This window comes from Triticum urartu, chromosome 3 (assembly GCF_003073215.2).
Source record: "Triticum urartu cultivar G1812 chromosome 3, Tu2.1, whole genome shotgun sequence".
Lineage (NCBI taxonomy): Eukaryota > Viridiplantae > Streptophyta > Magnoliopsida > Poales > Poaceae > Triticum > Triticum urartu.
Window position 1 is genome coordinate 261,375,861 of NC_053024.1, and position 12,900 is coordinate 261,388,760.

General features: G+C 45.5%; 1 long non-coding RNA gene across 1 annotated transcript; it reads left to right on the forward strand.

Annotated features, from left to right (window-relative positions):
• The first annotated feature begins 527 nt into the window (after positions 1 to 527).
• Positions 528 to 1,342, forward strand: LOC125548319. The gene is made up of 2 exons (XR_007300994.1): positions 528 to 593; positions 1,131 to 1,342. It is a non-coding gene; the product is annotated as an uncharacterized LOC125548319 (long non-coding RNA).
• The last annotated feature ends 11,558 nt before the right edge of the window (positions 1,343 to 12,900 follow it).

Below are 12,900 nucleotides of genomic sequence, written 5' to 3' on the forward strand. Positions count from 1 at the left end.
GATAGGGAAACAAGAGTTGCTGGTCCCTGTCTGCATCTATGCAGACACACCACGCCTAGGAATCAGCCGAACGCCGAGCCAAATGCCCAGTGGAAAGAGTCGCCTGAAGGTGTTGTAAAACTGAACACTGACGCTACCTTTTTGTCAGGCACGGGCCAAGCCTAGGCTGGCGCGATCGCACGGGATCATACGGGGCATGTTGTCTTCTCGGCAGTAAATCGATGAATAAATGCAGATCAGTTGAAGAGGCAGAGGGGCAAGCTATCCTGATGGGTTTGGTATCGCTGTCGAGACTGTACCAAGGCCCACTGATCATTGAGACTGACATCAAAATGATTGCAAATGAATTGGGACAAGCCAGATCAAGCCGATCGGATTGTTTTCTAGGTTGTCAGTGAGATAAGAAACACAAGCCGGATCTTCAGTTCAGTTCAGGCTAAGGCCATCAAGAGGGAACAAAACTGTCTAGCACATGAGCTTGGCTGCCAGAGTTGGACGGCATGAGGACTCACTAATAATTGCGGACGTGCCCGAGGAGATTAGTTCGTTGTTGCTATCTGAATGTACCAGTGATGTTTTTGGTCCTTTTTTAGGTAGTCATCCTCAAAAAAATATACATGTTATGAAATGCCTTCCAAGTCAACCACATAGCCATTTTTTAAGAACCGGTGGGAATTCGTTTGTCGATAAAATTATTCTTTTACAGGGGATGTTGCGTTATTTCTACATTAAAGCAAATAAACACTTTGATGAACTTAACAACTCTCTATCCTTATTTGTTATTTCTCTTGTTCATAGCGTGTTTTCGCCATTTATACATGTAACGATGATGAACTAAACAACTTATTCTTATTTCTTGAAACATGGAGTGTTTTTCACGTTTGTTACAATCCAATGTTTGTTAATTAATTATATTATTTATATTCATAAGTAGTATAAAGTTGGCTCAAAATAGTTAATATGATTTTGGATGATATATTATGATGTTGACTAGGAGGTTATTGGTGCTCATTAAAATAGCAATATGAAATAAGCCTGCATATATTTGTTGGTTTTCAATTTAAGCCTTTCAACTCAACTAAAATTATTATTTTTACATTATTTACTGACATAAAACTCCTGTTTTGCAGGCTATCTTGAACGATTGCAGGTTTTAATCAAGAAGTCCTCAATAGGTGGACTAGCTCAAAATGGAGAAGCACGCTGGTAGCTTTTTGGTTGATTGTATTAAGCATTTAAGTTCATAGCAATTCATACCATCAATATCTTTGGGGTGCCTTGTACTCCTTCCATAAAATAATACAAGAGCGTAGTGATCTAAACACTCTTATATTATAGTTTACAGAGGGAGTAATATTTTAGAAAATTGTGCCTTTTTCGGCCTGTTGTGGCGTGCTGTTCATAGACATCCTTACTCCATTTCCTCCTCACATATGGCCTGGGTTTTGGGATAGCAAGACATACGAAGACAATTTGGGGGTGCCAATTCTCTCTCTCCCTCTTGCTAATAGAATTATGAACAACCGGCAAGACTAATGTTATAGACCTTCTCTCTTCAATCCTACCATGTATTCTTTGACTTTTGGGCTAACACAGGAAAAATGTGTTGTAAACTTGTGAGTTGTGCCTTACTCCCTCCGTTCTTAAATACAATTCTTTTTAGATATTCCAATGCGGACTAACATACGGAGCAAAACAAGTGAATCTACATTTTCTAAAATATGTCTATATACATAAGTATGTAGTTCGTTTCTAAAATATGTCTATATACATAAGTATGTAGTTTGTATTAGAATCTCTAAAAAGACTTAAATTTAGGAATATATGGAGTATATTTTCTGGGCAAGTTTTAGCCCTCTTATTTGCAATTGATGTTGCATGTCATTCACCCTTATATTTGATGTTAATGTCTGAGTTTATGTCGAATTAGGGTTGGTTACTCACTTCCCTTGTATGTAATAGCTCGTATTACAACACACACACACACACACACACATTTCCTTGGGTTTTATGTGAAAATCCTTTTGAGCCGATACACCAAATATGAAGTTACATGACTCAAACAAACTAGAAAATTATGATAAAAATAAAGATAAATGCCAATAAAATTCTAAACAATAAATGTTATTATCTACCTATCACAAGAGAGGTAGGAGTAGCATGTTCTAGAAGATGTGTTTTTCTATAATAGTTTCTAAATGGTAAATTGTATGGTTTCAAGCACCTAAGAAAAACGTCTACACTGATTCGATCTGTTCGCTCGCTCGCCTCCCTCCTCGCAGGCGACATGCGAATCCCCGACCCCCCCTCTCCTCCATCCCCTCCCCGTCTTTTCCCTTGCCGCTGCCGGCGTGGTCCACCGGGCCATTCCCATGCGGTGCTAGCGGAGGCGGGCCGTTCTTTCCCCGCTCGCGCGTTGGGGCGCGGGGGCCTCCTGATGGCGGTAGTGCTCCTCGGGCGGAGGCGGTCCATTCTTTCCCCGCTCGCGATTTGCGGTCGTGGGTGCCCCTGATGCGGCGGCGCGACTGTTGGCTGCGGGGTGCGTGGTGGTGCTGCTGGCTAGCGGCCTCCACTCCGCCCAGATCTAGGCCCTTTTGGGCCCTATCTGGGTTGGGGCGGGCCGACGGTCCGATGCGCGGCGGTGTGGCTCCCTGGTAGTCGTGGCGAGGCATCGAGGGGTGCGGGTGGTGGCGGCTTTTGTCGGCCGATGTGCTACAGTGTGGCAGTAGGAGTTGCCCAGACCCATTTGGGCCCGGTCGGGCCAGTAGGGGCCTGCTAGGCCCCTGCCGTCACGTCCGGTTGGCTTTGTGGTAGCGACGAAGGTTGTCCCCTCTCGTCGGCTGAGTTGCGGATGCCCCTGAGCCCCTGGGATCCTCTTCCCTCCTCCAGGTCTCATGTCGGTGGCCTCAGGAGACGACGAAGTTGGTTCAGTGACCGTGGTGGCAAAGGCTGGTGGGCGGCAGGTTGGTTGGTGCACTTCAGATCGTCCGAGGTAGTGGTGGTTGTTTGGGTCGGTGAAATCCCTAGGGCTCGTCCGACATCAATGTGGTGACGCCTGTAGGCGCCGCCGGACCTTCCTAAAGGGCGTCGGGTATACACCTTCCCCACTGTCCTCTGCGTACTGAGGGAAACCCTAGGAATTGTCCGGGCAGCAGTGTTGTAGTCGTCGCATTCCTTCTTGAAGGTGTTGCTCGGTACGCAACGCTTCGGGTGCTAGGAGCGCGGTGGTACTTCGCCGGAGGGTGCACCAGTTACCGGTCATCTTTGTTTCGTTGATCTACCGATGTCGGGATTTGTTTCTCTTTTTTTTCTCTCATTTTTATTTTGGGCTTGTTTGTGCAGCAGGCCCCAGTGTGCAGTGAGCTGGTTGTATCGGATGGCTGCTTTATAATATAAAGCGGGGGAAACTCTTTATCGTAAAGCACCTAAGTCCATATTATGTAATAGTTTGTCAGCCAATCGCATATTGTGATGAAGTTTCTGGTTGTAACATCTTGGAACATTTGTATAAAAGGAAAAAAAATCCTTCATGTGTTGTTTTTAATTAATGGATAATAACCATGCACATGCTTTCATGAGAAAAATGATTTTAAGAATTAAAAAATCCTTCATGTGTTATTATCATTTGTAATGCAGTGCAGAATAAAGAGTTTAATGTTTGTGTACCACCTTTATTTTGTGCATCAGGTGTATAGGGTCGAATTACATTTTTTTTATCAAAGTACATTGCAAGCGTATTATTTCAAAAAAAATATTCTTGCCTATCTTTCTATCTATGTAAAATTTGACATGCAACCAATACAAATTTTCAAAAGCCCGTGGCAACGCACGGGCAGTCTACTAGTGATAGTAGTAACAGAATAGCGAAAATTCAATATGGCTCGTACTACTAGATAGTACTATTATCTCAGCCGTTGGTCCTCCTCGAGATGCATGCGCGTTCAAGTATTTAGCGACGTATTGCGGTTGCTCATTCAATAATCTACAGTGCAGCGCTGGTTGTCTGTTGTGATTTATTAGGCCTAGCTACTTTAGTGCACTACGGTCTGTGTCGGCCTTATATTTCCTGGTCCGTCACACTGTAGCACCTGGGCCGCCGAACCGGGGTGGGATGGAGTGGGCGTGGAGTTGGGACGTGGGAGCGTATTCGTTATGGCTACCTTCATAGCCCGGCACTGATCTGTAAGGCAAAAGCTAATTCTGGCACTGGCACTCCAAGATGCCTACGGCAGAAACACATGATTATGTCACACCGTAACTTTTCAATAAGCCTGTAAGTATGGTTCTTGGACTCTCGTTGCCACTCCCCTGTCATCCTAACGAATTCTGTGGACACCCATCTGAATCTTACTACTTGTTCATCTCTAAGCAACACACCTCCCAGCAATATGCTTTGGAAATGGTTGTTAACCTGATAAACAGACCAAATGACCAAGGGCGGAGCTTGAAAGAAAAAAGGTGGGCAAGCCAAGCAAAAGAAAAGAAAAAACACAATTTTTTAGCCATTACTCAGTACTCCGCACCTTTTGTTATCTTTGAACTTCCTTCTATGTTTAATAAACAAGTTGCATGCAAGCTGATCTTCGTTCACTTGAAAGGACTTTTGATTCCTTGATAAAAAAATATTTCATCATCTTCAGTTTCCACGTATGAATGAATCACTAACAAAATGCATTAATTTACGCTCGGTTCAACCAATGGGTTAAAAAAACACTTCTCCTTGGAAGATAATTAGAAATTACACAATGGAGTCAGGAGGTGGACATGGAGCTGGAGAGACGGGGGAGGCACCACGGCGAGGTTCCAAACTAAGGCTTCAAGAAGTTCACTATCAAACTGAAACAGAGTTGAGCATTATGGTAAGTATAGATCAACCAAAAAAATCATGTCAATTGTCCAAACTGCAAAATCCTGATTTGAAGTTCTGAATATACAAAAGTGTAGTAATTCCTATCTTCTTTGCACAAAATATCTCATAAATGTATACATCATCTTCTATATACAAAAAAAGAATAATCTTTTCTGAAGAAAAAAAATCAGTAAATTATACATCATCTTCTAGTACAAAAATCATCTTCTCTGAACAATCACACTGAGCAAATTTAGGATTAGTTGTGTTCTGGAAGTATGCATATATAAGCACAAATAGATTCAGAAGTTAAGAACGTATGCAAAACGAAAAAGACCGAGGGGCATATAGATGAAGAACAGTCTCCTGGGTTTTTTTATGTGTGGGAATAAGAAATTCTGGACCATGGTCCAGTTACAGCATCATACCAGGACCGTCGGTACTGGTCCGTCAGGTCCGTTGCCTGCATGCAGGCCCAACTGCTGTCAGATATAGGAACCTCTGTACGCGTGTACAGCTCGACCTGTGTCCTCAGTGTACAATGCTCGTGGGAATACATCTTTTTCCACAGCTCGCACTCCACCTCATTCAATGCCCTACACCTACTAATTAGGCTCATTCAACAGTCCAGATAATGCTACTATATGCAAGTATGAGCCATATTGCTGCTTCCAACAGAATAGTTAAGGTTTTCGAGGGTGTAAACGTTCTTAAAAATCCTGAATAAAATACTAAACCAACACACCTATAATATACACATGATCCAACGACGGGATTGAAAAAATATGACTCCCTGTGTCCGGGACAAAAAGAACAAATATTTACGTATGTATTGATCCTGCAATGAGTTGAAATGCTTGTTCTTTCACCGAGGACACATAGATGCATATTTTCACAATCACGCCATTGTATCATCTTATTATATTAGAGTGAGGCTCCCCTATTTATTTCATATTTTTTAATAACTTTTAAACCATTAAATGTTCATCAAGCCTTAACTAGTTATGTGACAAGCTATGTTAGACACAGTTTTACCTATATATATTGATGGAAGGAGTAGTATTAATGGCAACACATACATGCGTGAGGAGTACTACAATAAGCAAGAACGTTTTACATGCATTGGTTAATTATATCTTGATCATTGCACTTAAGAATTTAATGCGCTTTGAAATCTAAACATGTGAATGTGACCAATAAATTTGAATAGTACTAGTGTCATACGTGGCTCCATTTATTAGCTTGTAGACTCATCTTTTCTCGAGAAGCGCAATGTTAGAGTAACATATTTATGTTAGTCTAAACACCTCTCTCCTCATTAACTAAGTGACACATAAGAAAATTTGACTTGAAAAACACTATGTTACTAGCTAAGTGACTCCCACTATGACCAGCCTTAGTAGAAAGCAAACTACCTTTTTAGCGGGGATTTGCATCATTCTATGAAGGTGCAAAACCAAGTGTTACTAGTACACCAAACAAGTTCAAAACGAGAAACTGGACCCACTCACGGCACGACACGCCTGTCTCGTTTGGTCCGTCGGTCAAGGTGCTTCCTCTTGGCATAACAATAGAGTAAATTTTTTAGAATGCTCTTGGCATGTTACTAACATGTGGGAGCGAGTGTGAGTAAACCGATCTCAATAGACGGAAAAATCGCCAGCCCGCCGCACTTTGGGAGAGACGAGGAGCGAGAAGCGATACAGTTTGGTGGATAATAGAACTAGGTGTCACACGGAGGTCGAGGAATATGGTGAATGCGTCAGGAGTAGCCACATTGGGCTATTAAGTGAGTGGTGCACTTCAATGGTACGCACGCAATTGTTTTTCTCCTTGATGGCACGTGAATCATGCACGTACTCAATGACAGAGCACGGGATGGTAGCCATGGACATGGTCGGGCCTTTTTGGAGAGAGTACTAAATAACTTCGATGTGCCTCGTTAACTCGTAGAACGAGCAGAAGCTTGCCTTCTACGCCCTCTCCCTCGCCCATGCGCGGTGGCTCATAGGACAAGGAGAGCCTTGCTTACTACATACGCCTACGCCCTCTCCCTTGTGCACGCGCGCGGTGGCTCATAGGACGAGGAGAGGGTTTTGACTACACTCCCTCTCCCTTTCCCTTGCCCTGGCGGTGGACGTGCAGCAGTTCATTCCGTGTCAGATTGCCAGAAGTATATACTGTAGTACCATTATCATTGTTCGACTTCCAGAAGAGGCGAAGAGCCAAGCGTAAGGTCACCTGCTCACGTACTATAGCCAAAGATGTTCCACCTTTTTAGAGCATGGCCACTAATATAGGCGGCTCTTGCAGCGGCACAACATTTAAAGCAAATACTCTGTCTGTTTCTTTTCTTTGATTCGTAGGATTCTTAAAACACAGGAATAGAAAAAATAAAGGATTGGAGTGGCATGTCCACTTGAATCCCATAGCATTAACACAGAGTGTTTGATGCCACAGGAAAAACAAAGGAATTGAAAAAAAAGTTGGAGTAGATGCTAGATTGCAAATGAACACATGATTTCATATGAAAAATTCCTATAACATTCAATCTATGAATCGAATCACCAATGTAGGAAAAATTCCTAAGGATTCTAACCTTCCAAAAATCCTATGAAATTCCTTTTCATCAAAGGAGCCCTAAGGTTTGAATATAAAATGTTGTCAAGGTCAAAATTTGTAATGTTTGACTAACTTTGTACTAAGAAAAATAATCAGGTGGGCTCTTCAACATTGTTCCTTGGATCACACCTAGCATCACGGGGGGGGGGGGGGGTGAACTTGGAGCCATTCATCTGGTACATATGGTATATCAGATCTGGACACAAGATGACGTACACCGTAAAGGTCCATTAAGGATCTACTCACAAAAAAGGTCCATTAAGGATAATGTTGTGCTCAATGCTAGACGTACAAGGTCAAGGTCCATGGTCAAGGGGGCCAGAGCGGATGCGACCTCTCACTGCATCCGCCATTGAAGCGGCGCGCCTACCGAGGGCGTCGCCCACTGCACTCCCGGTTGTATCCGCCTCTGCATTGCATTCAAATGCCTACATTTAAACCCGGGTGGAATCCGAGAAACCCACTTCGACCACACGTCCATTCAGGAGCGGAACACCGACCAAGCTCCCCCTTCCACCATTTTCTCCACTCTTTCGATGGCATCTGACAAGCAGGAAGAGCAGTTCTCCCGAATAAAAGCCGGCTAGGTGGCCCGCCGATCCCGGCGGTTACGAGCAAGGCAGCTCGCTGCTCCTCCTACCTTGCCTAGCCCGATGGAGCTAGTTGTCCCCTTAAGCCAGCGCGTGGTTTCACAACTGGCCGCTCCAATCCAGCTCGAGGCGGAGTGCCGAGTTTCTCCACGCCAGCGCGACAGGGAGCACGGTGGCATGGGAATCATCGCTGTCGTTGATGATGTCGCGTCGTACAATGCCTCCAGTGCCTGCGACTGCGCCATCCATTGTCAATGCACGCGTAGTCGTGCCATGCTGGCAGAGAAATAAGCCACCGCTAATGTCTATGAGGTGACGCGGTAACGAGGATGTCGATGAGGTGACGGCCAACATGCATGCGCCCGTTGCCATCATCGAGGAGAAGTAGAATATGGGAGGCCGCTGCCGATTGTATCCCGTGAAGGCCACCGCCGAGGCGACACTAGCGTAAACAACCGGTGTCTTGCATGATTCTTCTTCGGCCGAATGCGGGGGGAAGACAAAGAGATTGGCCGACGGCCCTTTAGATTAGTTATGCTAATTCTACCTTTAGCTCCAGACTAGCACAACTTATTTGATGTAAATGTAATGAAATCTATCTTGTTTATATGAAATCTGACCGTGTTTGCACAAATTTTGTTCAAAATGTATGCGGCTACGGCTGAATGGCATGCTCCGCATCCATGTCCGCTCTCACGCACATGCGCGCGCACACATTCATGACTTTTGTTGCACACCATCTCTGTCCAGTTCAATGTCTCGTTGTCAACAGTAGGATTCAAACAATCAAACAAGAAACATACGAGTATAAGGAACAACTACGGCGCATGGTAACCATCCTAGCTGTAACTTGCTCATGTCAAATTATTAGCCATACATATAATTTGTACAGTAGAAACACGAAAAAAGTAAATTGCCACGCGCTTGCTTGGAGGGGACGACCATGCATGCCGTATAAATACACCTTGAAGACGACGTAGGTGCGCCTCAGCGTGGAAGATAGTACTAGAACGTAGATGCGCGAGTAGGGATTACAGAGGACAGGGTACAAACTTCAGGGATTTAAATGTGAGGGTTTGTTTCCGACTAGCTCTACAACCTCAAGGTTTATAAATCGGACATCACTCTCCCCTCACGCACACGCGCGGGTACACTCACGGTGGAGCGCATTTGCACAAGAAAAGGCAAGTAACGTGACAATTTTACATATCTAGTTGTCCACTTAATGTGGGGTCTGGGACCAAATGTCACCCATAGCAAGTGCGACCTGAACACAGTGGCACGGTTATTGATAGAGTTTCTTTTTACTGTGCGTTAAATGAAAAGATGGCTCCGCGTGTATTCAATTTAAAATCATCGCTACGAAGAGAAAAACAATTACTACTCCACTTCGGGACTTGCTTGCTTGGGTTTCTCTCTCCTACTCACTCTATAATGACCCAAAAGTGTAGGGGATCCATCGTAGTCCTTTAAATAAATAAGAGTGTCAAACCCAACGAGGAGCAGAAGGAAATGACAAGCGGTTTTCAGTAAGGTATTCTCTGCAAGTACTGAAATCATCACTAACACATAGTTGTGTGATTAGATAATTCGTAATGGGTAACAAGTAACAAAAGTAAACAAGGTGCAGCAAGGTGGCCCAATCCTTTTTGTAGCAAAGGACAAGCCTGGACGAACTCTTATATAAAGCAGAGCGCTCCCAAGGACACATGGGAACTTTTGTCAAGTTAGTTTTCATCATGCTCATATGATTCGCGTTCGTTACATTGATAATTTGATATGTGGGTGGACCGGTGCTTGGGTGCTGCCCTGCCTTGGACAAGTCTCCCAGTTATGACTAACCCCTCTCGCAAGCATCCACAACTACGAAACAAGAATTAAGGTAAACCTAACCATAACATGAAACATATGGATCCAAATCATCCCCTTATGAAGCTGTGACGCCCCCGATTCAATCGTACACTAATCATACACGCAAACGTGTACGATCAAGATCAGGGACTCACGGGAAGATATCACAACACAACTTTACAAATAAAATAAGTCATACAAGCATCATATTACAAGCCAGGGGCCTCGAGGGCTCGAATACAAGAGCTCGATCATAGATGAGTCAGCGGAAGCAACAATATCTGAGTACAGACATAAGTTAAACAAGTTGCCTTAAGAAGGCTAGCACAAACTGGGATACAGATCGAAAGAGGCGCAGGCCTCCTGCCTGGGATCCTCCTAAACTACTCCTGGTCGTCTTCAGCGGGCTGCACGTAGTAGTAGTCATCATCAACGGTGATGTCTGGCTCCTGGACTCCAACGTCTGGTTGCAGCAATCGGATATAGGAAAGGGGAAAAAGGGGGAGAAAAGCAACCGTGAATACTCATCCAAAGTACTCGCAAGCAAGGAGCTACACTACACATGTATGCATTGGTATCAAATGGATTAAGGGTATCATATGTGGACTGAACTGTAGAATGCCCGAATAAGAAGGGGATAGCTAGTCCTTTCGAAGACTACACTTCTAGTAACCTCCATCTTGCAGCAGGAGAAGAGAGTAGATGGTAAGTTCACCAAGTAGCATCATGTAGCATAATCCTACCCGCAATCCTCTTCGTCGCCCTGTTAGAGAGCGATCACCGGGTTGTATCTGGCACTTGGAAGGGTGTGTTTTATTAAGTAACCGGTTCTAGTTGTCATAAGGTCAAGATACAACTCCAAGTCATCCTGTTACCGAAGATCACGACTATTCGAATAGATTAGCTTCCCTGCAGGGGTGCACCACATTTCCGAACACGCTCGATCCCCTTTGTACGGACACACTTTTCTGGGTCATGCCCGGCCTCGGAAGATCAACATGTCGCAGCCCTACCTAGGCACAACAGAGAGGTCAGCACGCCGGTCTAAATCCTATGGCGTAGGGGTCTGGGCCCATCACCCATTGCACACCTATACGTTGCGAGGGCAGCCGGAAGCAGACCTAGCCTAGCAGGCGTTCCAGTCCAATCTGGCGCGCACCGCTCAGTCGCTGATGTCACGAAGGCTTCGGCTGATACCACGACGTCGAGTGCCCATAACTGTTCTCGCGTAGTTGGTTAGTGCATATAGGCCAGTAGCCAGACTCAGATCAAATACCAAGATCTCGTTAAGCGTGTTATTTTGAAATAACCATGGATGCCGACCAGGGCCAGGCCCACCTCTCTCCTAGGTGGTCTCAACCTACCCTGTCGCTCTGCCACAAAGATCCACTCAGAGGGCCGTCGGGACAAACGTCCTTTCGAACCCAATCCGTGAATCACTCGTGGGTACTCCTACGAGCCGACCCGTCTTTAGTCACCACAAGTATCATATATTATGTATATAAGTATATACCCGTGACCACCTCCCGAGTGATCACGGCCCGATAGTATAGCATGGCAGACGGACAAGAATGTAGGGCCACTGATGGCAAACTAGCATCCTATACTAAGCATTTAGGATTGCAGGTAAGGTATCAACAGCTGTAGCAACAATGACAGGCTATGCATCAGAATAGGATTAACGGAAAGCAGTAACATGCTACACTACTCTAATGCAAGCAGTATAGAGAAGAGTAGGCGATATCTGGTGATCAAGGGGGGGCTTGCCTGGTTGCTCTGGCAAGAGAGAGGGGTCATCAACACCGTAGTCGTACTGGGTAGCAGCGGCGTCGGTCTCGGTGTCTAGCGAGAGAAGAGGGGGAAGAAACAATAAATATTAAGCAAACAGATGCATAGCGATGCATGACATGACAAGTATCGGTGCTAGGGGTGCCCTAACGCGGTATGAGGTGGTACCGGTGAAGGGGGGAAACATCCGGGAAAATATCCCCGGTGTTTCGCGTTTTCGGACAGATAAATCGGAGGGGGAAAGTTGCGTGTTCGCTATGCTAGGGATGCATGGCGGACGAACGGGCTGCGTATCCGGATTCGTCTCGTCGTTCTGAGCAACTTTCATGTACAAAGTTTTTTCATCTGAGCTACGGTTTATTTTATATTAATTTTAAAAGATTTAAATCATTTTTAGGATTTATTTAATTATTTAAATCAACATTATCCAGAATAGTGTTTGCTGACGTCAGCATGACGTCAGCATTGTCCAGGTCAACCTAACAGGTGGGTTCCGCATGTCATACACTGCTCAGTTTAATTAGGGTTTAGCTAATTAATTAATGTTTAATTAAATTAACTTATTAATTAGATTAATTAAAGATGATTAATTAACTTAATTAATCCACTAATTAATTAGTTAATTGATTATTAATTTATTTAATTTTATTAATTCATTTCTATTTTATTTCCTTTTTCTTTTTTTATAAAATCGTTCTGGGGTGTGGGCCCCGTTTGGAAGTGGCCCAGAGGCCATAGCGGTTCGGGCCAATGGGCGCGGGCGTCGCCCGAATGCAGGGGGCGCGGCGGGGCGTCGATGTGTGGGCGGCCGACGTCAGCGACGGCCGGTGGCGACGGCAGGAGGCGGAGCCGGTGGTGCACCAGGCAAGGACGTGGCCTCGCGGGGGCGCCGACGTTGGGGGCGCGCTCGGGGGCGCAGCGCACCGGCTGGCCACGGCATCAGGGTGGGGTAGGCGCAGGGAGTCGACGAGGGAGAGCGGGGCGGGACCAGCAGGGCACAACAACGCGGGAGCGGGGCCGTGCGAGGCCAAGGGGGCGAGGCCGCGGTGGGTGCAGCCGACGCGACCAGATGCTGGAGAGCAGGGCGGGCGGCTCGGGGAGCCGGCGGGGCAGCAGGCGGAGCAAGGCAGTGTGCACACGTGCGTCACGGGGCGCAGGGGGAGGGGCTGCTGGTAGCAGCGGGGCCACGCAAGGCCACGA